The sequence below is a fragment of the Pogoniulus pusillus genome, chromosome 14 (assembly GCF_015220805.1).
Source record: "Pogoniulus pusillus isolate bPogPus1 chromosome 14, bPogPus1.pri, whole genome shotgun sequence".
NCBI lineage: Eukaryota > Metazoa > Chordata > Aves > Piciformes > Lybiidae > Pogoniulus > Pogoniulus pusillus.
The window spans coordinates 24,392,271-24,418,647 of NC_087277.1; the positions used below are offsets into that span (position 1 = coordinate 24,392,271).

General features: G+C 44.9%; 1 protein-coding gene and 1 long non-coding RNA gene across 7 annotated transcripts in view; one reads left to right on the plus strand and one right to left on the minus strand.

The window, feature by feature from the left end:
• Positions 1-19,108, plus strand: part of ZNF704 (zinc finger protein 704) — a 92,346-nt gene extending 73,238 nt beyond the window's left edge. For 2 of the 5 annotated variants that reach the window (XM_064154604.1, XM_064154609.1), the window contains exon 10: positions 835-9,543. The gene's annotated coding sequence lies outside the window, so the exon portion shown is untranslated. Of the gene's footprint in view, positions 1-834; positions 9,544-19,021 lie in introns of those variants that run through there. The other 3 variants (XM_064154608.1, XM_064154606.1, XM_064154607.1) reach the window with 3 other exon arrangements.
• Positions 17,117-24,382, minus strand: LOC135181427 (uncharacterized). 2 transcript variants are annotated; one of them, XR_010304874.1, is made up of 3 exons: positions 24,198-24,382; positions 19,144-19,249; positions 17,117-17,189 (listed from the first exon to the last, which is right to left on the minus strand). It is a non-coding gene; the product is annotated as an uncharacterized LOC135181427 (long non-coding RNA). The 2 variants fall into 2 exon arrangements; XR_010304875.1 differs by having other exon boundaries at positions 19,106-19,249.
• Positions 24,383-26,377: the final 1,995 nt, after the last annotated feature.

Here is a 26,377-nt window from a genome sequence, read left to right on the forward strand (position 1 = left end):
AAATTTTGCCTGTTAATAGAGGCAAGGAGGGCTACAAATTTCTGCAGCATTATTATTATTATTATTCTTTCATAGCCTTTGCAATTAGACCAGATCTTTTTTCTTAATTATCTAAGCTGGCTCATTCTCACTGAATTATCTCACCCAAGTATCTAAACAGCTTTCCAAACTCTGGTTCGAAGCTCACTTGGTGACAGCTTTATTCAGCGCACAGCACCGCTCCCACCTATGTAAAAGCACAAAGTAACACTGTGGCTGTTGGGAGCAGTGGCTGTGGATTCAGTGAGGTAGTGCCCGGAAGTCCAATGCGTACTGCAGGAGCTGCTGGAGGTTATCAGCTGCTTTTTTTGAACAAGTTAATTGAGCATTCAGAGGCCCAACCTGAGTTTGCTGTTTCTGCAGTTGTTTACAGATTGAGTCATTTACGTGCACAAGTGGCAAGATGCACTTGCATGCACCCAGTTACTTCATTTTTTACCCACTTGTGCTCTCTTGAGTAATTTAAAAACAAGAAATAGACTCTAATACAGACCCTGATATGTATATGTGTGTGTGTATGACTGTTTATATATATATAAAAACTATATATTGTATAGTGGGTTTTATATATATATATATATACACCTATATATATATAAAATCTAGGATCAACAGGGTGGAGAAAGTTTGTTTTCTTTATAAATATAAACCTCCTGCCTCTAAAGGTCTGCCTATAGCCATTGTTTTACCTTCATTCTTAGGAAAATGTGGGTCCTGGTTTTCCTTTGGATGTTGTCTTTTTTCAGATTCCTTAGTATGATGTCTCACAGTAATTCGGAGTCATTTCATCTTCAGACACTGAGCTTGCTGATGGTGTTCTTCCCCTGGGAGTGCTTAAAAAGTCTGAGACTTCTCCAAGATGCTCCTGCCAGTTTACCCTCCCATATTTACAAGAACTTCAAGGTGAAGTGCAGAGTGCTCCCCAATTCATTTGATGATTGCTAGACTGACAGACAGTATTTGCCCATGTATTTGTTGTTCCCCTCCTTTTAAATTTTCTCTTTGCTTGGAGGATCCTTTTGAAACTAAGCTCTGGGGGTTGTATATTCTTTCTCCAGTGTCATGGCATCGTGAGCACCTTTCCTGAGGGCACTTTATGAGTCACTGTAATAAGATGATTCTCTATTATTTTCTGTAAGGAGCAATGATTTTGTTGCCAGACCAGATTACCCTCTGGTGTAGCTTTGATATGGATTTCATATAGGCACAATTCATCAAAACAGGATAGAAGGTTGGCATTAACAAAGCAGAAGATGGATGTTCCATGCATCCTGCCAGGACTAAGTTTAAATTAGCAGTATTTTTACACAGCCTTCAATCAGCAGTTTACATTAAATCAGTTCTGCATCTTATGGCTGTGTCATTTCAGTTCAAAAGCAGGCACTTCTCCAGTTACTGTGTCTGAACTTGCAGGAAGTGTTCACCTTTCACTTCGTGCTTTGCACTCAGATGACTTCATGTCCCTGCAGCACATGGGTGCCCAGCAAGATCCCCCTCACCATCTTGACGTACCTGCAAGCACAGAAGTGTCAGCAGAGCCTTTCCTGTGCTGCAGTACTGGCTGTAGTCTGGAATAACCTCTGCCATTTTTCAGTCTCTTGCTTCTGCCTTGCTTTAAGCTGTGTCACTGTCCTGACAGCTGATTCATCTCGCCCTTCTGCACCAGCCTTTCTGAAAGAGTTTTTCTTTGTTTCCCCAAGGCAGAGCTAGCCCAAGGGCAGTTGTCCTCATTGGTACACTCCATTTCCTCTGGGTTTGGTTTCTCTGTGGGTCATGGTCTCTCATCTCAGGGAGAAGTGGCAAAGAACAACCTGAACACATCATGCACTGTCTGTGTGTTGCAGGCACTTTGAAGTGGGTTAATTCATGTCAAAAGCCAGAACTTCCCCCTGAGGTACAGAAATGGAAAGATCTGGGTTAGCACTGATGCTGCTAACAGGCGTTGCCAACAGTATCAGAGTGGAGGTCAGCTGTAGAGATCCCAGCTATTATCCTTAAGGACTTTCCTTGCTATAACAGAGCTATTTCCCACTCCCTCCTTTACCCCAATCCCCAAAAGATCTGGAAAAGGAGGTAATTTTAGAAGTGGCAGAGTTTTAGTGGCCATTTTTGCAATGTGTCTATGCTCCAGCTGCTCCTAGATGAAGCGACTGGACTCAGATCATCTTAATCATAAAAGAGTTTCCACCCAAAACAACGTGCCTGATTCTCCAGTGCCTTGCACAAATGTAACAGGATTCACAAGATGCAAAGTGAGAAAAAACCTCTTCCATTCCAGTACAGGTTTGCACTCTTAACCAATACCAGCTGTCACCTAGCAGGTATTCGCTGTCAGACCTGTAAGACCTGCTTGTGTGGATGAGCTGAGCAGAATGTCCTTTGAGTTCTTTTTCCAGATCATTAACTTGATGTGGACGTTAGCTACTGAATGATCTACAGCTTCCTTGCTTGTGGTCACTGACATCACTTTCTTCATTCCTTCCCTTTTGAAGATAACAGCTAGGTAGACAGCACAACAGGAGGCAAAGCTTAGGCAGAAGTTCTTGTAGAACCTGCATGTAAGAACCAATTCCAGATCCATGTCATATCCCAGTGCTCCTTGTTGCTGCTTTTTTAGGTCTTCATTTGTTCTGATCCAGTGAACCAGGTTGGTTTTTCTCTTTCTTGCTACAGTTTGGAGCCAGCTAGGATGGCCCTGCCAAGAATTCAGGACAGTGACTGTTAGTCTGCTGATAGGAAATTATTTCTTCCACTGCCTGTAAATGTGCTGAGACACCATCTCAGAAACAGGCCATGAGGTTAGACCCTCGCTAACCATGTGTGGAGATAAAAGAGGTTGTCAGTGAGGCTTGTTTCTGTGAGTTCAGACTTAAAGTCAGATGTTAAAGAAGGTTGTGCTTTGCCTCTTAGAAATTCTTGGGTAAGGAAGTGTTTGTAAAGTCTCAGTTTAGCCTTACATTTACCGTTCAGTCAATCTTCCTGTGAGGTGGCAGCACTGCACTGAAACTGGGACCTGTAGGGAACATGGGTTTTAGTCCACATTTGTCAGGATTTTCCTGGCAGGGCACTGTGGGCTGAAAGCACCAAAACACAGATTTTGTGCTTCTGTAAGTTCAGGAGGGTTCTGTGCCACTGTTAGGAAAAGAGCTAAAACTTTAGTTATGAGCAAAATGTCTCAAGCTGATGGTTATAATATATTCAGTATCTGCTAGATGTGAGCATCCCTGTCTGCATCCATTTGGAGCTTACAAAGCTTCAGGATTGCAAAGAAACAAGCTGACAGTGCCCACTGGAACTAGGTTTTCTATCTTAATACTGCAATGCTTTGGCACTTCTTTCCAAGTGCAAGATGAAAGCTGTGCATCTTCCACTTGCAGCTTTTCGAGTTCATTCCTCAATAGGAAGAACACTAATGGTGTTCCTTGTGCTTCACAGAGAGCTTGGAAACAGAAGTCAGTCTTTTTCTGAGGGCACCAAGCAAATTACAACATGGTTTGCTCCTGTGCTTGCTCATGCTCACAGCAAGAATTTCTTTGGCCAGTCAGCTAATGAGATGTAAGTCTGTGGATAAATATGGTGCTAAGGCAATGTTCTGCTTGTTTATAACACATCTTCACACCAAGAACTGTTTTTCTTCTGTGATTGGGTTTGGACACAATATCTTTATGCTCGAGAGAAATAGATTTAGCAATCCAGCTTTCCTATTCCTCGGGCATACACACAATATTACACTGCTGAGACAGTGTTTCAAGATTAAGACCCAATTCTTGATGTAATTAACTGGAACAGTGTAAAATGTTTAAATGTTGGTGGTGGCCATTTGCTAATCTTCTTGAAAAATTCAGGTTTGGTTTTGGAGTCCTTATCCTAGTTTGTTGTACCCTGCAGCCATTAGTCTGTGATATGTAATAGTCAGATAAAGTGTTTGTTAAAAAAAGAACCAACTGCCTTGGGAAGATAGAAAATAAAATGAAAGGGTTAATACACATTTCCTCAGGGAACAGAAGAGGCTGTAAGGGCAGGGTGTTGGCTTATTTCAGTGAGAGATGGCTAAGAAGTGGTTGGAGTTTTTCTAATCCAGGCACAATTTAAAGAGCAATATGTCACTACTTGAATCATTAAGGATTAACCATTAGAGGGAAGCACTAGTGGGTGAATAGAGTCTTAATGCTATAGCTTATGAAGTTCCATGTAGAAGAAGAAGAAAAAAAATGTTAAGTGATACAAAAATACAGAAAATGAGCTCAAACCATACCCAAAATGTAATATAAGTCTATACTTTTGTATAAATTTTTTCAGGATCTACTGTAAATATAAAAGCTTCTTGGTCTATATAGCTGCTTGATCAGTGCATCCTCTGTGGTTGGATTGCTCCTTGCCACATTACTTCAGCAAGCAAAAAAAAGGTAGCGTTAGCACAATTATCCTTCCTGCAGGTGTTGAGCAGTCTGCTTTGCAAAGTGCTAACTCTACATGAAATGCCAGGTCTAGTCTTTTTTTTTTAATGCTAGACAACGTGGCCACTAGGGTGTTTTTTTTCATGCCTGCAAAAATACTAGCTTCAGTAAGCCCAAGGTTTTGTTGAGCTGTGTTAACACTTTTAATTTGTTTCATAGACTCCTAGAATGGTTCGCAAAGCACCTTACAGATCATCTAGGTCCAGCCTCCTGCCATGGACACAGACACCTCCTACTAGACCAGGGCCTTGCTTAGGGTCTTATCCAACTTGGCTTGAACCAATTCTAGGATTGGAGCCTTCACAACTTTTCTGGACAACCTGCTCTAAATATTTATACTGAAATTAAGATCAATATCTAGATGTGTCCCTGGAGGTGGACAAGAAAAGACTGGATGAGGCACTTAGTGCCATGGTCTAGTTGATTGGATAGGGTTGGGTGCTAGGTTGGACTGGATGATCCTGGAGGTCTCTTCCAACCTGGTTGATTCTATGATTCTGTGTATATAGCAGCTAGCATGATTTTTTTTTTCCCATCAGTATTTAACTGCAGTAAATAATTCTTTCAGTGATGCCAACAACTCTTTGAGGGAAAGGAGGCAGAAATGTGTAGATGAGCAGGTCTGGCTATGCAGAGGCAGAACTACTGGAATTCCACCAACACAGTGTAGGCTGAGATTCATCAGAGCACTCAAGTATGTGTTTGGCTTCATCTTCAGGGTTTATTTCCAAAGCTAGGCACAAGCTTGTCTGCTCTGCTGAGATCAGGCCTTGGCAAAAGCAGGTATCTCACAGCTCTGAAATAAGGCACTTTGTAAGACAATCAGTGTTCTGATGTCTATGCAACCTACCTTGGATGTAGAAGGCCAGACAAATGTGGAGAATTCTGGGGGTTTAAACTGTTGTTTTCATTGCAAAGTGAGAAGAGCAGTTTGACTGCATTGCTTGGGTGTGTCAAAGGTGTCCACCTGCCATCCAGCTGAAGGGACAGCATCAGAACAGAAGTACAGGAGAAGCAAGGTGATGTTATATACATTTGTATCCATCCATCGGGGTGCTCAGCAGTGCTCTGGGCAGCTGAGGCAGGGGAGCACTGAGTGTGCAAGGAAATAAATAAGTTTACCTGAAAACTTTGGGAATGCTGTGCTCTTAAGCCATGAATGATGTTGTCTGTGTGTAATTTTTAGTGTTAAGAGAAGACAGGCAGTAGCCTTATTAACAAGGTGCAATACTCACAAAGGGCTAAATTAGGGAAGCGAGCGGTGTGTGTCTGCACATGACTGCAAAGTCTGCACTCATTGAAACCTGACTTCTACAGCACTGGGAGCTGATTACCTCTCTGAGCTGGTAATGTCAGTGTCATTTCCTAACTGTTTATTATGAAACAGGATTTGGGATCTAAGAACCAGAAGGAAAAGCAGGGGGAATTGTAAATCACACAGAATAGTGGCTATGCTGGTTTATGTGGCAGAAGGAACCTCACACCCCTTCACAACCTGTACAGATTCTGAAAAGAAAACAAAAGCATTTCCCCGCAGAGATAGCACAGTCTGAATTTCTAGTGATGGCCTGCAAATGCTTCCCTCAAGGTTCAGTGTTTTCTTTGCCTCTTGCTTTTTGTTATTGGGTGTTTTCTGCGTTCTGATTGTGAAGACATTTCTAAATTAGCAGTACTTGGCTTGAAAATGTATTCTTCTGAAACTATTTTTTATAGTAGAGAGATTTTGACACCATGCTGTACAGCCTGAGATCTGCTGTAGCTTCTGTGGAGAGAGTTCATGCTGGCACAAAGTTCTACAGTGAACTACTCCATGGAGGGTTCATTGTTCAGTTATGAAGAGGGTTTGAACAGTCAGACCAAGAGCTCTGCTCAAATGCTCACATACCTATTGCCTGCACTCTGAGGTCAACAGAATAGAGCTTGTCAAGTATTGGGCACCTTAGACCTGGTTATTTGCTGTTAAATAATGACATAAGAAGTCATTATCTGATATCCTTTACTGGTTTGGGCATAAGCTTCGTGTCCAGAGGCAACTGAAAGACAGCAATAATCAGATTTGTGAGAGGTTGAGTGCTTCCCTGTCTCTAGCATAGGGCTTGAGGGCAAACTCAGAGCTGAAAGCGGTTTGAGCCAGTCAGGTAAGTCTGGAAGCAGAATTGCTCAGAATTGGATCCCAGTAGGAGGAAACTAGTCTTAAGCAGTGAATCAGAGGAGGTTTGGGGTTTTTTTTACTTCTTTTTTAAATTGCAAGCCTGGTTAAAAAGTCTTGCAATTGAAGAGCTGCAGTTGTTCATGTGAGTGCATGGACTAGGACTGCTCATATGGGTGATGGTTGCAGGAGGAGGCACTTGGGTTCTCTTGGTGTGGCTCTTCCTGGGGTTACTGGGAGTGTGAAATTGCAACTCCCACTTTCTGAGTGCTTGAGAAGAGAGTTTTGCTATTGAGTTTTGTGAGAGATAACAGTATGTACCTGGGCACATTGGCTTGGCTGTTGGAAAGTGTTGGCTCAGTTTCTGCTAATACCAAGGTGGCAGCACTTCAGCTGTGTCACTTGGTGACAGATTTAAGAGTTCCTCAGCACATGGTATTCAGCCTATGATCTGTCCTGCTGGTAACAGGCCCAGGAAGAAGGAGGTTTCTCAGGATGGGACCTAGGCCAGGCAGCCTGTTGAGAGAGGACTCACCTCTGTAGTTGCACACTGTCAGCTGGTTCAGGCGCACCATTTGTTGTGTGCAGCATGAGGGAGCTGCTTATCTGCACTCGTTTATGACCTGCCATGCAGAACTGTTGGGAAGGGTATTCTTGCTTTCAGAGATTGAGATACACCTGTGGAGAACATTTTTGTTGCATAAGGTCATGTAATAAATTACATTATTGTCTGAGCTGAAATCAGAAGTAGTGGTGTTCCTCCTTCCAGAGCCATGTTGCAGCTCGCCAACTAGCTTGTGGGAGCTCTCATGGAGCCTTAACTGAGTCCTTAGGAGTAACCATAACTGAGTCCTATTCCCAAGACTTAGTGGAAGCCAGCAAAGAGCTCTAAAACCAGGCCAATGCAAGTTTGCACCTCCCCCAGCTAAAGAAGGCTCTTTCCAGCCCTTCCATTTTTCTGCTAGGCTTTCCAGTGGCTTTTTTCAAGATAGCAGCAGCCACTCCTGCATTCCATTGTCTTTGTTAGTCATGGGCTCTGGGCAAGATGATTTTAGATTTAGGTCTCCACAATTTTACTGACACTGTAGTGCTACAGCAGATTGTGCTGCTATTGGAAGAGTTCTTCCTAACCCCCTGGTAGAGACATGTCTGGAGAGAAGTATCCTGGGTTACGCTGGCTGGAACCATTGCTACAAGTGCAGGACTGCATTAAATGTCTAAAGGCCTGATCAGTGCATGGCTTGTGGGTTTGTACTTCTGCTCTCCAAGTGGCAGCTGTGACACTGCCTTTATCTTATCCCACCCTGTGCTGGCTGGAGTCTCAGTCAGGGCCTGGCCTTGCACAGCTCAAGAGATAGCCACTAATGGCTGGTTGCCTAGCACTACCAGAACACCATTGAACAGCACTGATTGTGGTGTGAAATTGAATCTAGAGGGGGGAAAAGAGAAATAATTCTACATTAAATGGATTCTTAAGAATCATAGACTACATCTTAATTGTGCCAAGGTTTTACTAAGCAGATTTTTGGAAGAGTTATGGAACAGGAAAACAAACCTCACTGGACTTTCCTTCTCCCTTGGCTCCATGAGTGTCCTGGACCCAGTCTGATGTGTTAGAGTGGAACTTTCCATGGCCTGAGATTATTTGGGAGTGAGCAGATGTGATCTCTGGGCTTCTTATCCAGATGCAGTAGCAAACAGGAAAGATCCTCTATTTTTCAGCTTCTTTCTATATGGGAATACCAGGAAAAGGGAAAGGTTTGTGCAGTGGTTAGGATCCATGCATCCTTTTGTCTTGCTTCAGTGACAAAAGGAAACTGTCTGCCCAGAGAGATTGTTCTTTGTTTCCTATCAAGTGTTGTTCTGGAAAACAGCAAGTAAATGTAAGTTCTTTTTTAAAACCATTTCTTCCTGAATTATTATTTTTAGCACCAGAGTGTTATCCTCTTCCACTCAGTGTAATGAAGTCACTGAGCTTTAATTTGCTCTGCATTGCACTTTATATGTTTTTTCACTTGCTAGGCCATGCTTTTTTGATGCACAAGCTAGCAAAGGTTCTGTTAATGTAGTTTTAACTAGAAATCAGCCATGAAAGATAATATTTTTATAAAAAGGCAAGTTCCATAAAATACAGCAAATTAACTAATTAGGTCAGAGCCATTTTTAATGCTATGTTGAGGAATGTTATAGCTTCTGAGATTATTTATTGTTTAGTAAATTCCAGACAGTAGCAAGTAGCATGGTTTAAAATTGAGTATGAACAAGCAGGAGGCAAAGTTCTAGGCATCAGATTTGCTTAGATGCAAAAGCTGCATTGAGTATCACTGATGAGGGTCTGTAAAAAATTAGCCTGATCTAGTGTCAGGAAGTGTAGAACCATTTAATAAAGCCAGGCGAAAATGAAAAGAGCTCACAGAAAAGTTTAAATCAGTTCAGTTACCAAAGAGATCCATTTTTCACTGGGCTGATGAGCAGTGCTGTACAGCAGGCAGGCTGAGGAGCCCCTTGTCTGAATTCATGCCTGTACAAGACACCACCAGAAACTACTGAGTGTCTATTTTCCTGCTGTAAACAGCATCTCTACCCACTCTTGTGCCCTTACAGGCCCACCTCCAGTTTGATAATGGTATTTCCATTTGTTATTTCTTGCCTTCATCTCCTCTGTAATTTTGGCAGCTAGCATCTTAAAGACAATCTTGTTCCTTTGTTCCTAAATGAGCTAAAGAAGCACTCACCTTCCCTCCAGGCTTTGGTGTTGAACCCTACTGCATGTAGTTTAGCTGAAGAGTTTTTAGATGCCAGTTTCAGTGCTTCAGACAAAGAGCAACTTGACCCCAGCATGGAATCCCCTCAGATCTTGTGGAGTATACTGAAAAATAAAGACCTTTTTAACTTTTACTTTGTCCAACCTCTTTATTCCAAATCACACCTAGAAAAGGGGATGTCTGCAGTGCCTGGAAGACACAACACAGAGCAGTAAAGAGAAGAGAAAGAGATGCTCCCATTTCCTAGCCAGAGTGAATCCTCTCCCAGCACTTGTGCACAGGCCACACACCACGCTGAAGTGCTTGAGCCCATGATGTGAAATCGCTGCCAAAGCACTTTATCCACCACCTCCCAGGGTCCCCAGTTCTTCTTAAGAGACTTTCAGAGACTGCTGCTTTATTTCTACAGCCATAGGCAAAAGTAAAAGCTAACCACTGCTCCAGCAGCAGGAGCACTGTCTCACCTCAAGCTGCAAATAAATCACCTTGCCCTTTTTTAAAATCTAGCTCCTTTTTTGCCTACATGAAATGCAAGATCTGTGTATTTCTCCATGCTCTGAAGCTCTTGGATGCTCTCAGGGACAGTGGCATGCAAGCCCTGTTCTTACTATCAGCACTGATCTAATACCTGTGCTGAGGAGCCAGGACAGATTAATGTTACCTGTAGATCCTGCCATAGAGATTGTGCTGCACAGCCCTGCTCAGCTCTGGCAGCTGTGGGGAAAGCGTGCTTCAAACCTTTGCACTGTCTGAAATCTAAGTTTGTGTTTGGGTGAGGAGCAGGAGCAGTGCCAGGCTTGCTGCAGGGTGGCAGTCCATCAGGCAGCACAAGTGCCAGGCCCGTTGCCCAACTACTTGCTGTATGTTCGTCTGTGTCGGAGGGAAGGCTTGAAAGAGTTCTGCGTGCAAATGAAAGCTCCTTCGCATTCTGGTGGGGTTCTGCCCTCTAGTGGCAGCCTGTGGCACAGCACCTCCATGGAGCTGTAGAACTGCTTTGCTTGGTAAAAACCTTCACGATCATCCAAGCCAGCCACTCTAACTCTGCCAGGTCTGCTGCCAGGCCATGTCTCTCACCTTCACATCTCTGCCTCTGAAACACCCCCGAGGATGGAGATTCAGCCACCTCCCTGGGGAGCCTGTGCCAGTGAGTGAGGACCCTTTCAGTGAAGACATTTCCAATCTAAGCCTTGCCAGGTGGAATTTGAAGCCACTTCTTCTCCTTCTATCAATTGCTACTAGGGAGAAGAGACCAACACACTTGCCTCCAACCCCCTTTCAGGATGTTGTAGAAAGGCAGGAGCTGCCTTTTCTCCAGACTAAACAACCCCAGTTCCCTCAGCTGCTCTTCCTAGGACCTGTTCTCCATATCCTACCTTGAGGAGCCTACACCCTTATCTGAAAGTACCTGAAGACAGGCACTTCCACTGACAGTGACTTACCCATAGCATAGAACCATTCCTTGCTAGCAAGTGCTTTTTCTTGAGTTAAAACCCCCACAGAATGGCAAAGTGCCATGGAGCAGACCTTTGTTAAACTGTCTGCCTGCAGTGCTGGCAGCTGAGGAGAACAGAATGCAGACAACTCCAGAGGGCCTCGGCCATAACTCATCAAAAGGTTTCTGCCATCTACTGCCACTGAAAATGTTTTAGTGCTCCAGAATTTCTCTAAGGATTTTGCTTTTACTTTCTAGGGTAAGGAAATAAATAATATGTTAAAGTCTGTCTAAAATTGTTGTATCTATGCCTGAGTTTGCTTCTGCCTGCTGAACCAAGAGCCCTTGCAGCAGGGTTTGCCTGTGCAGGGTGTCCTCAGTACAAGCCATGATGCTCCAAACATTTCAGTTATTTTTCTTAAAAGACATTTGCAGAATTAGGCAGTATATATTAATGCCTAAAGGTCAATGAAAATAACCGAGTTAGAATACTCTGAGGTATTTGCTTGCACTTGAACTTTAAAGAAAGCCTCATTTGCTGCTTTGTTCCTAAGTTCTCTTAATGCACTAAACCAGTTCTGGGCTAACTGAAAACAAAGTTATTCAAGTAAGTCAGGTAATGAATAGAAACAAATTATTCACTAGGGTTTAGAATAAGTAAATCCTATCTTCTGACACTTCCTATAGTCATTGTTTGTATGAAAACAAGAAGCCTTCCCTGGTTTTTTTTTTCCCCATATCCCAGTGCATGACCAGGTCACTAGCTACAGGCAGTGTTTCTTCACCTAAACTACAAAATAATGCTTAGATAAATTTACTCTCCTCCATGTGAATCCTGATTATCTGATCTGGTGTGTGTAGGTTTCTAGCTACAAGAATGCTTTGGTGCAATTTTCATAGATATGATTGAATAAAAATTGCAGGGGAGAGTCTCAGACACCTAATCAATGCATTAACCACTTTTTTTTCCCCCTGAGTAAGAATTAAGGACTTGAAGAAACGTGAGGGTATCAGGAACAAAGTCAGTTCATTGCTGAATTAAATATTCATAGAAGATAGAATCATGGAATAGTTTGGGTTGGAAGGCACCTAAAAGATCATCTAGTTCCAACCTCCCTGCCATGGGCAGAGACACCTGTCACTAGACTGTGTTGCTCAAGGCCCCATCCAACCTAGCTTTGAACACTTTCAAGCTTGGAACCTCCACAACTGCTCTGGACAACGTATGCCAGTGCCTCACCACTTTGGTTAGTAGAAAGTGGTGATTGACATTGAAGTTACATTTAGTAGCAAACCACTGTGGTGAGAAAACATTTTTTTTCTTTGAAAAAGCACAAATGGAAAAAAAGATTAAAATAGAGAATTTAAACCCAGCACATTACCTTCAGGGATGCTTAGGACAACAGACATTGCTCATGGGAAGCAGCTAGGTTCCAAAGCGTTAACTGGAGTAAAAGCAGCAGTGAGCAAGCTCCTAGAAGTTTCTAACTACTGGCTCAGCTATTGCCAAGAAAGCAAAGAGCACTTCTTACTGCTGCACGAGACCCTCAGCAGTGTAAAAGAACCATGTGTTACTCTAGCACAGTTAAAAACAGACTTCTGTGGGTTTGCTTGTTTGTCTCATAGGGCTTATACCTGTTAATGAACCTCAGGACAGGACGTGCCAATACTTGGATGACCATGGTTGAACTGGACTCTGTTTAAATCTCCCAAATCTATTACACATTATTACAGGGCAGAAAAAAGGAAAAGAAACAACCAAGTGTTCAAAATAACAGCTCCTTAACATTTTCTCCACAAAGAAAAAGCAGCTAATTCTTTGTTTGGGAAATGCTGTTCAGCTACCACTGCCTCCCAAGCTGTGTGCTTGTCTCCTGTAGCTTTGGTGGGTCATGTCTTTGTTGAAAGCAGATAGTGATTAAACTACATAGCAGAGATCCTGCCTTTGATCTCTGCAGATGAATGTATACCTACAAACTATGCATTTTCAAACGGCTGCATACTGTGTCATGAGTCAGTTCAGCCTTTTCCCCTAGGTTAGCCATCACCCCAAGCTTTGGGAGCTTCCTATCTCCTTTAACACGTTTGTCTCCTGTCTTGGTTCTGCTCTCCAAAAACCTAAGAAACAGGTTGGAGGAGCATGGAGCTACAGGGTCCCAGGAGCAGAGTGGCTGCAGGGCTGTGTCCAAGGCAGACCAGTTTGGACTCCCAGGCCTCACAAGGCCAAACAGAGTGACATGGCAGTAGTGCTTGCCCAGCCACAGTTGCTGCTGCTCTGGCACCTCTGGAATGTCTGCTGAGTGTCTAGCACACTCAGGCAGCAGAGCAGGAACAGCAGCTGTTCTCTTACATAGGGTTAGAATGAGTTTGCAGCCACATTAGAACAATCTATACCAAGGAGGAAACCACTGCAGACATCTCATAGCCTCCCTCTCTGGAGAGCCTTTTCAGCCACTCTGCCAGCCTGGTTTTCTTACCACCACTGCATTCTGCAGCACAGCTCCTTAAGGGTTGTATCCTCATGGCTGAGACCTTCAGCCCTAGATGATATATTGCTCAAAACAATCCTTCATCCTCAACCTTCAGCACTGGGCTGTGGGAGAGACAAAGCATCAGACCTTGTTTGCAGTGTACAGTCTGTTGGCAGGAAGCGGGGAAGGTGAAAATGGCTTACTCTTGTTGCTGGTGTAACAAAATGAAGGCTGAAGGTTCTGCATGCAACACACGAGTGTGGAGTTGTTGCTGTAGTACACAAGCCCAGCCTGGTCAGGGGCTGAAGAGTGCTTTCTCACAGTTTACCCTACAGAAAGACAAAAAAAAAAAAAAAGTGTTAAAAACATCCTTTAAAGGAAGCCTGGACTCAACAACCAAGACACACTTTGCTTCTGGTCAATATGTGGCAGCAGTATGAGGGCTGCAGTGTTCTGGCCTGTCCAGAGATGTGCACTCACCAAGGTGATGTTTAACTGACAAGTATTTTTGCCGTGTGTGTGTAATCGAGGGGCTAAGGCCTTTAGGTTTCTATTCTTCACAAGAATCACTGTGGAAGCAACGATTTCCTGTTTGGTGACCTCCCTGTCCATGCTAGTTGTCCATTTGCATAACAAATATTTCCACTACTTCAGAGGGCTTTGGGCTTGTATTTTTTTAACTGCTATTTTAATAAATAAGACAGTGCTTTTTGTATGCCACTCAGCAGGAAAACACAGTCCTTACCCAGGGCCTCTACAAAGTCCACAGAGCCCCAGGACTTGCAAACAGTGCTGCAGGGCAGGTCTTCAGCAGTTATCAACTTTTTAAAATGAGAAAGAGCTTCCAACTCTGGCACTAATGGGAATTCTGAATGCTTTTAAGATCTATATATATATATTTGGAAAGTATTGAGGGGGAAAAAAGTGTTTTGTCTTTTTTTATACAACTTTTAGCCAAATAGAAGTATTCTGATTATCACTTCTGTGGGTCCCTGCCCAGCTGTAAATAAACTCCTATATTCAGGTACATGGACCTGGAGAGAAAGAACCAAGACTGTTCCCTGGCTATGCGTTGTGCTAGCTGTTGGTTCCTTTGTACATAAGAGGTAATGGTTTAAATGTTGGGTGGGGGTTAATTTAATTGTTGTTCCTCTAAGGAAAGAAGAAGAAAACTTTTGACTTTGTTTTTCTCTTTTCTGAGTTAATGCAAAGATTTTCTAACTTTTTACTGCAGAACCAGATCAATACCGGGTGCTATGTGAATTTGAGTCACGCTGGCCATAGCAGACACACCAGTTAGAATGCACTTTCCCTCTGGCACACAGTGTATTTTCTCAGAAGGGACTTTCAAAGGACTATCAGATGTTTACATTTCTTCTTGTTGCCCCAAATAGTTTTGACTATTGAAAGAGGTCCCAAAATTAAAGTCATGATCTGTTACTGATGCCACAAGTTTAAGTAACTACGCCAGGTTTGTACAAATACCATTTTAGAGGTAGTTGCAATATTGGGCTTTCATACTTGGTAATGCTTTGATGTGACAATAAATATGCTGTTGCTATCTAGTCTAACCTCATTGTAGACCTGTAACTTCCTGTTTATGGTTATGTCCCGAATTGCACTGGCTTGAATTCAGCCCCATACTGACTGTTGAGCTGAACTATTCCGACTGTTACGATGTCCACAAAGCATTAATTAAATGCACTTGTACCTGACTGCCGCGGAGTATGTCAAATTATCCATGTAATAAAAACCTTCTGTATAACTTTTGCTACTTGTTTCTGTGAACTCTGGTTCTTGCACAGCCACAAATAGCAGCACATCAGCCAAGGGCCAGCTCAGGTCAGTGGCAGCCTTTGCTTACAACAGGACTCTATTCCTTCCCTTTGATCACAAGGTCGATATTCAGACACCACAGTGGGAGCTAAGACATGCAGAACAGGAATGTGGCCCCTGAATTTTAAGTTTTGGCCTTCTGAATTTTGAGTCTAGCCTTTAGCTAGTGATGATGGTTTCCAGCCTCCTGGTTTCTAGCTTCCTGCTGCAAAACTGGTCTTCCTGATGAAGTGAGCAACACTTTTCCCAGCCTGCTCTTGCCTGGCAGTGGAGGAGCAGCCTCCCTGTGTGCAGCAAGGAGCCCTCCTGAGTAACAAAGCTTCCTTTGAGCAGGATATTCCTTTCTCATGGCAAAGCTAATGAAGCTACTGCTTTCAGCTCCCAGGCTGGAGAGACATTCCTGAAACAGGCAATAGTTTCTTTAAAAACTCCAGAGCCTAAGCTGTCCAAGTTCTCAGCTCCCTCTGAGCTTTCTTAGGTCATATTTAGATTTTCCTTTGGCTAACTTGTTCCCCCCCACTGCTGCAAAGCCAACTCCAATATAAATAGCACAACTATTAAATTTAATGAGCAGTTTCATCATCCTTTTGTTTGCATTTTCCTCCCTTTGAGCAACAGCTCCTCACCACACATATGCACACTGGGTCATCCATCTCTAGTGAAGATCTCTCAACTAACCTGTTCTCTGAGCCAGAAGCAAAGCAGCTCGGGCAAGGAGGCCCCATGCTGAGTATCATCACCAGCAGCCAGGCCTGTGCTAGCCGTGCCTTCCTGAGGGGCTTGTATTCCTGAGGGTGCTGGGCACTGCCCATGTGTCCAGTGCTCCAGGAGCGACTCGTGGAGTCATCTGTTGTCCTCACAGCCCCACTCCTGGCAAGTAGGTACCCAGAGCTGGCTGGTGTGTTATCAGGGTAGGTAATCCTGCAGCTAGTTCATCTTCATAAAACAAGGCGGGGGTTGAAGTCCTGCAATTAGAAAGGAAGTAGAGGGGGAGAATCACCTCCCTCAACCTGCTGGCCACACTTCTGCTGCAGCCCAAGATCTGGTTGGCCCTCTGGGCTGCAAGTGCACACTGCTGGCTCACGTTGAGCTTCTCATCCACCAGCAGCCCCAAGTCCCTCTCCTCAGGGCTGCTCTCCAGCCAGTCACTGCCCAGCCTGTATTTGTGCTTGGAATGACCATGCTTAGTTTTACCCAAATTTATGGCAGAGCTCCAAGCACCTTGGTCTGGCTCTGTTCACAAGAATTTCACTTCAGTATTTTTCAGTAATATCTGAACACTGCCTTTTGGCTAGAAGCAGACTCACCCTTCTTTCCCAAGCTGTTTAACTGTTAGCTATGCAGGATTTTCATTTTCTTTCATAATACTTTAAGTAGCAATTTTGTAGAATATATTGTAATATAGACATGTATCGTGGGCTCACAAAATGGTTTGTATTGAAAACGACCTCAAAGATCAACTAACTCCAACCCCTTGCAATGGACAGGGACACTTCCTACTAAATTAGGTTGCTCAAGGCTCCATCCAACATAGCTCTGACCATCTCAAAGCTTGGAGTCTCCACATTTGCTCTGGACAACCTGTTCCTGTGCCTCACTACACTCAAGGGGAAGAATTGCTTCCTAATGTCTGAATTCAGTGGAGCATCTTCCAGTTTGAAGCCATTACTGCTTGTGCTGTCACTCCATGCCTTTCTAACAAGTCCTTCTCCAGCCCCCTTCCAATACTGTAAGTCTCCTCTAAGGCCTCCCTGGAGCTTTCTGTTCTGCAGGCTGAACAATCCCAGCTCTCTCAGCCCGTCTGTGCTTCTGAAGCCCTTTCCACAAAATTAGTTTTAAAAATGAGAGCATGCGAGCTGAAACTGCATCATTGGAGCTGCAAACTTACCCAGCGCTGCCCTCCTGCATCACTGGAGCTGCAAACTTACCCAGCGCTGCCCTCCTGCATCATTGGAGCTGCAAACTTACCCAGCGCTGCCCTCCTGCATCATTGGAGCTGCAAACTTACCCAGCGCTGCCCTCCTGTGGTACGCGGTGGATCTGCAGGTGTCAGAAACAGCAGAGGAAAAGTCACCAGCACGGAGAAGTTGGAGAAAGAATCAGAATGATTGGAAAGGACCTTTAAAGGTCATACAGCCCAACCTCCCCTGCAGGAACGGGGGAGACACCTGCAACTAGAGCAGGTTGCTCAGAACCCCATCCGACCCGACCTGGAATGGTTCTAGGAATGGGGCAACTGCCACCTCTCTGGGCAACCTGGGCCAGGGTCTCACCACCTCCAGTGTAAAAAAAAAAAATCTTCCTTGTCTCTAGTCTGAATCTCCCTCTTTATTTTAAACTATCACCCCTCGTTCTGATTCAACAGGGCCTGCTAAAATGTCTGTGCTCAGCTTTCTCACAGTATCTTCTAAATTTCCAAAGACTAAAAGAAGGCCTCCTTCCACCTTCCTCAGGCTGAAGAGCTCCTACTCTCTCAGCCTCACCTCATAGCAGAGGTGTCTCAGCCTCGGATCATTTCTAGGGCCTCCTCTGAACCCACTCTGACCGTTTTGCTTTTTTCTTGTTCTGAAGACTCCAGAGCTGGATGCAGTATCCCAGATGCACTCTCACCAGAGGGTACTGGAGGGGCAGAATCCTTTCCCCAGACCTGCTGACCCTCCAGATCCAGGGGGCACAGATGACAGAGGGCACACCACCCATACACCCCCACTTTGTATTTGTGTTTTTAAGTCTTGACCACTCTAAAATCCTACATCACACTGGAACATTGTGAATTTATTGGGTAAAGCCATGCTTAGATTGGAAAAGAGGCTCTCTAAATTCTTCACAAAGCTTTAGGAACAGCTTTAGCTGGGAAGTGCTAGCATAACAGAAAGCTCATCACAGATCTTCACAGGTCAGAGCTCTGTTTGGATTATTTTATCACCAACACTGAATATTGTGTACAAGGAATGAAACATCCTTCTCTACCTGTGCATTTAGCTAATTAACCTGTGGAAGTCCAAGTCTCTTGTCTCACTTCTGATATCTTTCTGGTTGCCCTGTTTCCCGCCAGTATGCCCTAACACTGCTGGCGCAGTGAGGCACACACGCTCTACCTCTCCATTATTCACTCCTCCAAGCACTTGTCTGTATCACTCAAGTCACCCACTCTGTTTAGGCACCAGAGGAGCAGAAGATGAGCCAACAAGTGGAAACCCACATGTTTGCAATAACATCCCTCACTGGTGAACCCGTTCAAGGCCACAGGAAGCAGATACTACCAGCTCATCCAGGAGTGACCTGTCAAAGCCTGAGGGCCGTGACAAGGAGGACAAGATTAATCACATTCTTATCTCTCTCTGAAGCCCAGCTGCTGCTGGCACCTTTTCACTTTGTTGTACCTATAGCTGTCCCACTAGACTTGTTCCTCATTCCCCAGGATGCACCTCAGCCCCTCTACAGCTGATGTAGGGCTGATGTAGGGCATCCCCTGCCCCCCGAAGCAGCAAGGCTCTCACTAACAATGCCCATGCAAGCATTTGGTAAAGAGATTGCAGAGTCCTACCTCATTCCTGCAGCCTTGCTCATCCAAAAACATCAGAAAAAGCACTCTGCACAAAGCAGGCCTTCCCATGAACCTGCACCAAGGAGGCCTTCATCCTCCCACACAGCTGGAACTGCTGCTCAAGCACAGAGTCCTAGATAAAGGTCCTGTGCTTTAAAGACTCACCCCCTCACAGTAAGCAGACAGCAATCCAAGCAGAAGCCACTGCCAGATGTGCATTTAACCCATTTTTAGGTCATCCACACACCTCCTAGCCACCTTAGAGTAGAAACTGTCTCTCCTTTTCATTTCTCTTTATTTTGTCCTTCTTTCCTGTTCCCTGCAGGTTCCCTGCTCCGGTGCCTGTCAGTATCACCAGCGTCATTTCCTATCATGCCTGAGGTATGGAGGTAGCAAAGTGGTGACTCACATAACCAAGCTCAGCCTGCACTTCTGGCTGGGACTGACCAGGTTTTCTGAAGGGCTGCAGTGTGGATGCTTCTGTAGGAGACTCCAGTGACATCCTCTTTAGGAAAGGCCAGTTCCTTCCTTCTGGCCACAGACCTCTTGACCTCTGAAAGCAAACAGGATACAGAAGAAGGGATGAAGAGAGGAAGGCAAACGGTTTCTACATCCGCAGCTTTGGTGAAAACCAGGCATTCCCAAAAAAGTCTGCAGAATCCAACTTCCAGATTGCTCCTTCCTTGGGTTCTCTTTCCTTTAAATGTTTACATTTTCTCCCAGAACGGTGGTCAGGAGCTCTGGTATTTCAAGGCTGTGCTTACACCATGCAGCTCACCATGTGGGACAATTTTCAGAGCTCCTCCTCTGCCAGCTCCATTCCTTCCCAAAGTCAGAAGCACACTGAGAGGTACAGCCCATCACTCAAGATGTCTAATGTTTGAAATCAGCACTCAATAAAGATGCATCCTGCACTGCACTGCTATGAGACATGTGGAGGGAGGCAGACCTGGTGCAGTGTCAGAGCAGGAGAACTAGAAAGCTATGAGAGGAAAGCGAGATGAAAGTGGAAGGGAAATGAAGTAAGTGGGTGATAAAATAATTCTGTTATACAGGGAGAAGCCAGAAGGATCAAAGGATCTCTTTTATTTGCATTTTATCCTCATTTCTGTTCCTTGCAGTTTCCTTCCTCTGCTGTATATTATTATCACCTCCATTATAAACCTTTCTGGTTGCTTGCAATTATCCCCACTTTAATCTCGGGCTAGGCTCTCCTGCTTTGATCCAGTGCAGCACAGCCTTCCTGCCATATGACTGCATGACTGGTGTATGCATATGCAAAAGCACCTTGGACCTCATTTCCCCATTGTGCTTCTAGTTTAAGTCAATGAAGTCTGGGCAAAGTTGTTCTGTCCTTCACAAAGCCCTTTCTGCTTACTCAGGGACACTACAGCTCCCATTGAAAATGCCACAAATGGAAAACTCCTTCTAACCTCTTCATTTTATTTTTGTGAGCAGAGGAACACAAGCCCTGAGAGAGACACCTAATTCTACCCTTCATTGCAAGGCTAGGATAAGCTCAATGCAAAGAAGAAGACTGATACAGATTCCTTCTCTTGTTTTCAAGTTAATTAGAAAGCCCACCTTCTGCTGGGGCTGCCTCCATCCTACCAGCCTCTTCCAGGCCTGCAGCTTGCCCTGTCCTCTGTCCCTTCAAACTGGCCTCGATGGCACAGATGAGATATTACTGTGTCAGGAACAGTGTGGCCAGTAGGACGAGGGAGGTTATTCTTCCCCTGTACTCAGCACTGGTCAGGCCACAGCTCAAGTATTGTGTCCAGTTCTGGGCTTGTCAATTCAAGAGAGATGTTGAGGTGCTGGAATGTGTCCAGAGAAGGGTAATGAAGCTGGTGAAAGGCCTGGAACACAAACCCTATGAGGAGAGGCTGAGGGAGCTGGGATTGTTTAGCCTAGAGAAGAGGAGGCTCAGGGCAGACCTCATTGCTCTCTACAACTACCTGAAGGGAGGCTGTAGCCATGTGGGGGTTGGTCTCTTCTCCCAGGCAACCAGCAACAGAACAAGGGGACACAGTCTCAAGTTGTACCAGGGGAAGTATAGGCTGGATGTTAGGAGGAAGTTGTTGCCAGAGAGAGTGATTGGCATTGGAATGGGCTGCCCAGGGAGGTGGTGGAGTCACTGTCCCTGGAGGTGTTCAAGAAAAGACTGGATGAGGCACTTAGTGCCATGGTCTAGTTGACTGGCTAGGGCTGGGTGCTAGGTTGAACTGGATGATCTTGGAGGTCTCTTCCAATGGTTGATTCTATGATTCTATAAGGCTGGGACTGAGAGGTGAGGAGAAAAGCCCTGAGATAACAGGGACCAGGACAGAGTCAGTCAGGAAGTCAATATGGAAGATGTTCCTTCTCCAAAAGACAGGATGAAGCTTCAATGCCTGGTGAGAAATAGGAGGCAAAACAGAGCTGCCTGGTCCCATCCCTCTGCCCCAACTCAGAAGGCAGGCATTTTTTCACAAGGCAAAAAAAGACTGGATGAGGCACTTAGTGCCATGGTCTAGTTGGCTGGACAGGGCTGGGCACTAGGTTGGACTGGATGATCTTGGTGGTCTCTTCCAATCTGGTTGATTCTATGATTTTATAAGGTGAGACTCCTCCTCACTGGTTTTAGGTCCTATCTTAGCTGTGTTCCACCCTTTTGAGTGCATGAAACACACTGACATGGTTGGCAAGAAAGTCTCATCTTCAGTCTTCTTCAAAAGGAATGCTGAAGGAACAGTGTGGATGGTCTGTAGTAGTCAGCTGAATTTCTGAAGCTACAATGAGCATCCAAAAATACTAAAGCTCATATAATATTTCAGCAGGTTTTATAGCTTGGCTATTGAATCCTTTGACTTTAAAAGGAACATAGAATCATAGGACATGACAGAAAGTTTCTACTTTATCTTGTTCACACAGGCTGGATGCCTGTTAAAGACCCTGACAGCTTAGAAGGAAAAAGAAAGAAAAAACAACAGAGCCCCTGAAAGAAGCCAGTAGAGCACCTAAACTCTCACCTGGCTGATGCAAAGCTTTCACAAAGCAACACTTCTTCCAGAGAATTCTGCTTGGCTATAAAGAGCATCTGCTCTTCACATCCTTCAGAGTGTAAGCTACCCAAGCTACCCCTCTGTCATTCCTTGAGTTCCACATTCACAGTGACAAACTTCCATCCACCACCACCACCTTCCTGTCTTCACCATCACCCTCCTCGTGAAAACAAGAGCTGTTTGGGATTTTGAAGAAGCGATTTTGTTTGATTTTTTCATGTGAATTTTGCACTAATTAGCACTGAACAAAGAGCCAGCAGAGATGAGGATGACAACAGGTACTTGGGCTTTTGGCTTTAAGCTCTTGCACAGTCAGCATTGTGTCTCTGGAATCCCACAGGACAACAGCTGCTCCTTACGCTGCTCTGCATTCAAAGTGATCCACCAGGAATAACGCAAGATGCAGCACCTCATTTTCCAGTATACTTAGATCACAACACGACCTTGAACATTTTCCCACTGCCACCCCCACAGGCTGTGCTGCAGGAGCATAAGGATTTGCACATTATTGAATTCAAAGAGATACCTCAAGATCTTCCTACCACACATCCTTCACATGCCCTGCTCTCCCCAACACACTGGCATATCTCAGATGACACTGCATGGCTTGCTTTTGCCTTTTCTCTTTCTAGCACCTCAAAGAATGGTGACTTTCTTGACACACACACCCCCCAACCCCCCCGTGCTCTGCCCTGGTGATTAATCATCCCCTCACAGAAATGCACTTCATTTGATATATTGTTGGAAGTTCTAACATGGAGAGCAAGAAAATGGATCTTGCTGTGCAGAACTGAAAAGCCCTTCACTAAAACACCTTCTGCAGCTGTGATATCAACACCCTCTCATTGCATTGCCTTCTTCAACCTTCTCTTTAGTAAGGTGCATTAGTCAGGCTCCTGAAATAAGCACCTTAGGGATTATTTTCCATCCTTGTGGGTCCTCCTTTGAACTCAAGCCAGTCTGTGCCTTCCCAAAACATTAACAGCCACAGTAATAAATACCTCTGATAGGAGCTCACAGAACATTAACAACAGCAAGCCAACAAGCTACCCGGTGTTGGAGAACATTGCATGCAGGGGATAAAGAACAGACTCTGGAGGCACCGGGCAGCTGCTTTCCTGGGGATTGTGGACGGACACAGCTGACATGAATTGACTCACAGGGCCAGATGCCCAGCTCAGGGATTTCAAAGGCTTTCAGCCCAGGAGAGGGCTGTTGTTTCCTTTGGTGAGCCAAGTTTCTTATGATTGACATGAAGAAAGACAGGCAGTGATGGACTCCTGGTTCATTTTCACTGGGCAGTGGTGGTCTGATTTCCCAGGCTTTAGGAGAGCAATGACATTTTGTGTGAACTGCTGCTGAATTAACATTGGCAGCAGTTATCTTATCAGGCTGGTAAGAGGTTTGGCACATGGCCAGTCTGCCAGTTTTCCTAGATTAATTCAGTCATAGAATGGTTTGGGTTGGAAGGGACCTTAAAGATTCCAACTTCCCTGCCACAGGCAGAGACACCTTCCACTAGACCAGGTTGCTCCTCAAGGCTTCACCCAATCTGGCCTTAAACACCTCCAGGGAAGAGGCACTCATGACCTACCTGAGCAACCTGTTCCAGTGTCTCTGGAATTTCTACCTAATGTCCAGTCTAAATCTCCCCTTCTCAAGCTTCAACACATTCTCTTTCATTATGTCACTACAAGCTCTTGTAAAAAGTCCCACCCCAGCTCTCCTGTAGCCCACTTCAGGCACTGAAAAGCCACTGTAAGTTCTTCCCATAGCCTTTTCTTCTCCAGGCTGAACAACCCTGACCCTCAGCCTGTCCCCATAGGGGAGGTTTTCCAGTCCCCTGATCATTTTCATGGCCCTCTCTTGGACCTATTCCAGCAACTCCATGTCCCTCTTATGCTAAGGGCACCAGAACTGTACAGTTCCTGTCTGACCAGAGCAGAGCAGAAGGGAAGAATCACCTCACGTTGTCCTGTTGATCACATTTCTTTTCAGGCATTGCAGGATACGTTTGGCCTTCTGGGCTGCAAGCACACATTGCTTGCTCATGGTGGCTTTTTCATCAACTGACCCCCAGGTCCTTCTCCTTGAGACTGCTCTCAAGTCACTCCTCACCCAGCCTATATCTCTGCTTAGGATTGTCCCCACTCAGGGGCAGGACCTTGCACTTGGCCTTGGTGAATATCATGGGGTTGGCTTGGGCTTACCTCTCAAGCCTGTCCAAGTCCTCTGAATGGATCCCTTCCCTCCAGTGTGTCAGCTGGAGAACACAGCTTGGTGCCATCTGCAGACCTGCTCAGAGTGCCTCACTGCCTCTGTCCCTGTTGCTGACAGATTTTAAACAGAACTGGTCCCAGTACAAACCCCTGAGGGTGGCTGCTTGACACTCGTCTCCATCTGGACATTGAGCCATTGACCACAACTCTGAGTGTGGCCAACCAGACAATTCCTTACCCAGCCAGTGGTCCACTCCTCAAGTCCATGCTTTCCCAGTTTGATGACCAGGATGTCATGCAGGACAGTGTTAAAGGCTTTACACAAGTCCAGGCAGTTGATAGCAGTTGCTCTTCCCTTAGCCACTCCTTCGTAGAAAGCCCACAAGTTCATCAGGCACAACATATACAAGAAGTTCACATGGTGCTGGAATAGGTAAAGCAGTGATGCAATGTGTGCAAATGTACTGTTTGCTGTGGTGATGTGTCTGACATTCACAAAGAGGAGACACATACAATAGGGATAGCTTCTGATGTTGCTCTCCTGTGGGCTCTGGGTATTCTCCTTTCAGCCTTTCCTGTGCTAGCAGCACAAAGCAGAAGGGCTCTCAGAGACTGTTCCAGCAGTTCAGACTTCCAGGGTGGCAGAACTCAACAGGCAGACCCCTGCTGCCAGGAGCCCAGAGTGGCAGTGTGCAGGGAATTCCCTTAGTGTCTGCTCTTCTAGGTTAAGTGGAACTCCAGTTCCCTGTATGTGGTGTCCCCCACCATAGCATCATTTTGGTTGGAAAAGACTTTTAGAGCATCGAGTCCAACTGTTAATTAACTCTGCTGCATCTGCCACTAAACCACATCCCTCAGCATCACATCTCTGCCTCTCTGAAACACCTCTAGGGATGGGGATTCAACCACCTTCCTGGGGAGCCTGTTACAGGACTTGAGAACCCTTTCAGTGAAGAGAGGGTTCATAAGGTACATCATAAGCAGAGAGAAGTGAACTTGGCTCTATCTCAGGTTTTGATTTTTCTCTTCTGATCTCAAGGTGTGATCTTGAGTCCTGTAGCACACATTTCATCAGGCATCAAGTTACAGTAGTATCTATAAGGGTTTTTCTATTTTCATAGCCTAAAGACTGAAAGCTGTGCTCAGTCTGTTCAGGTGCTGTTTTCTCTCAGATGCCCACAGTCTGGAATTCATCTAGACTGACTCAAAGTTTCAGATGCACAAAGGTTATCCACCATCCTCTTGCTGAGTTATGTCTTAACCACCCAGCAAACTACACAGCAAGCTCTGGTAGGCAGTGAATCGTACCCTGCACCTAGTTAAACCTGCAAAGGGGACAGAGACAAGCAGGATGTAACTACTTACTGTGGAAGCTGGCCAGAGGATAAGGCTCTGTTACTCCAGATTCCTTCTGGGGGAAGGAGTTTGCTGTCAACTTCAATCCCAACACTCAGAAGTGAGACTGCATCGCTTAGTGCTCACCTGTTGACTTTAAAAGCAGTGTCAGAGCATTGATTTGGAGGCTGTGGGGGACTGCATATGGACTTCAGAGGAAATGCTTACCACAGCTCTCCATCCAGGCAGATGAGAAGGGTTATTAAAATCTCAGTGTATGGGTCACAAATGCAGGTGTCCCTGGAAAATTCAGCACAGCTGTCTGAAGGCACAGAAGCAGACAGGAGAGTTAGAAATATGGCACTTGCGACTGAGGTCCAGTCAGCAGAGAGATGATCTGAGCAGGAACTGATATTCTTAGTGGCTAAGGTGCAAATATTGTGAAGGCTGCAGCATTGAGGACTTGTGCTCCAGTTCCACAGTAACTTGTCTCTGCCACTTGGTCTGTTTCACAGCAAACTGGTTTCTTGGAAATTCTGAGGAATGTCCAGCAACCTCCACCCTTCTTCTGAGCCTTCAGCTTTATTCTAAGCTGATGCAGAACTTGTGGCTATGCTGATTTCCTTGCTTCACAGCAGAACTGTTCCTCTGCTAATGCCTCAGTGAACAAGACCTTGGTTACTGGAGAGGAAGACCAACATCAGAGGAAGCTGGAAGGGACACTTCTGTCCAGAAAAACCACAGTAGAAATTAATCCAGTTTACAGTAGTTCTGTTCCAGGAACATTTGAACAATTATTTTTTTATTCCTGAGCAAAACTCCGAAGAGTTCAAGGAACTATACTGAGAACTGTAAATAAGACAGTGTCTGTCAGTTTTACAGTTGCTTTAAAACAGGCATCAAAACACTTTTTATAGGAGAATCTAACTATGAAGAAGACAGTAACAACTTTTTTCCCCTAGAAAAACAAAGTATTTGATCAATTAGTCACTTAACACAAACATGGCCTCCTGGAACCCACAGAAACCAGCTGGATTAGTTTGGCAGTAATCTGTTTATGTCTAAACCCCACAAGACATTTCT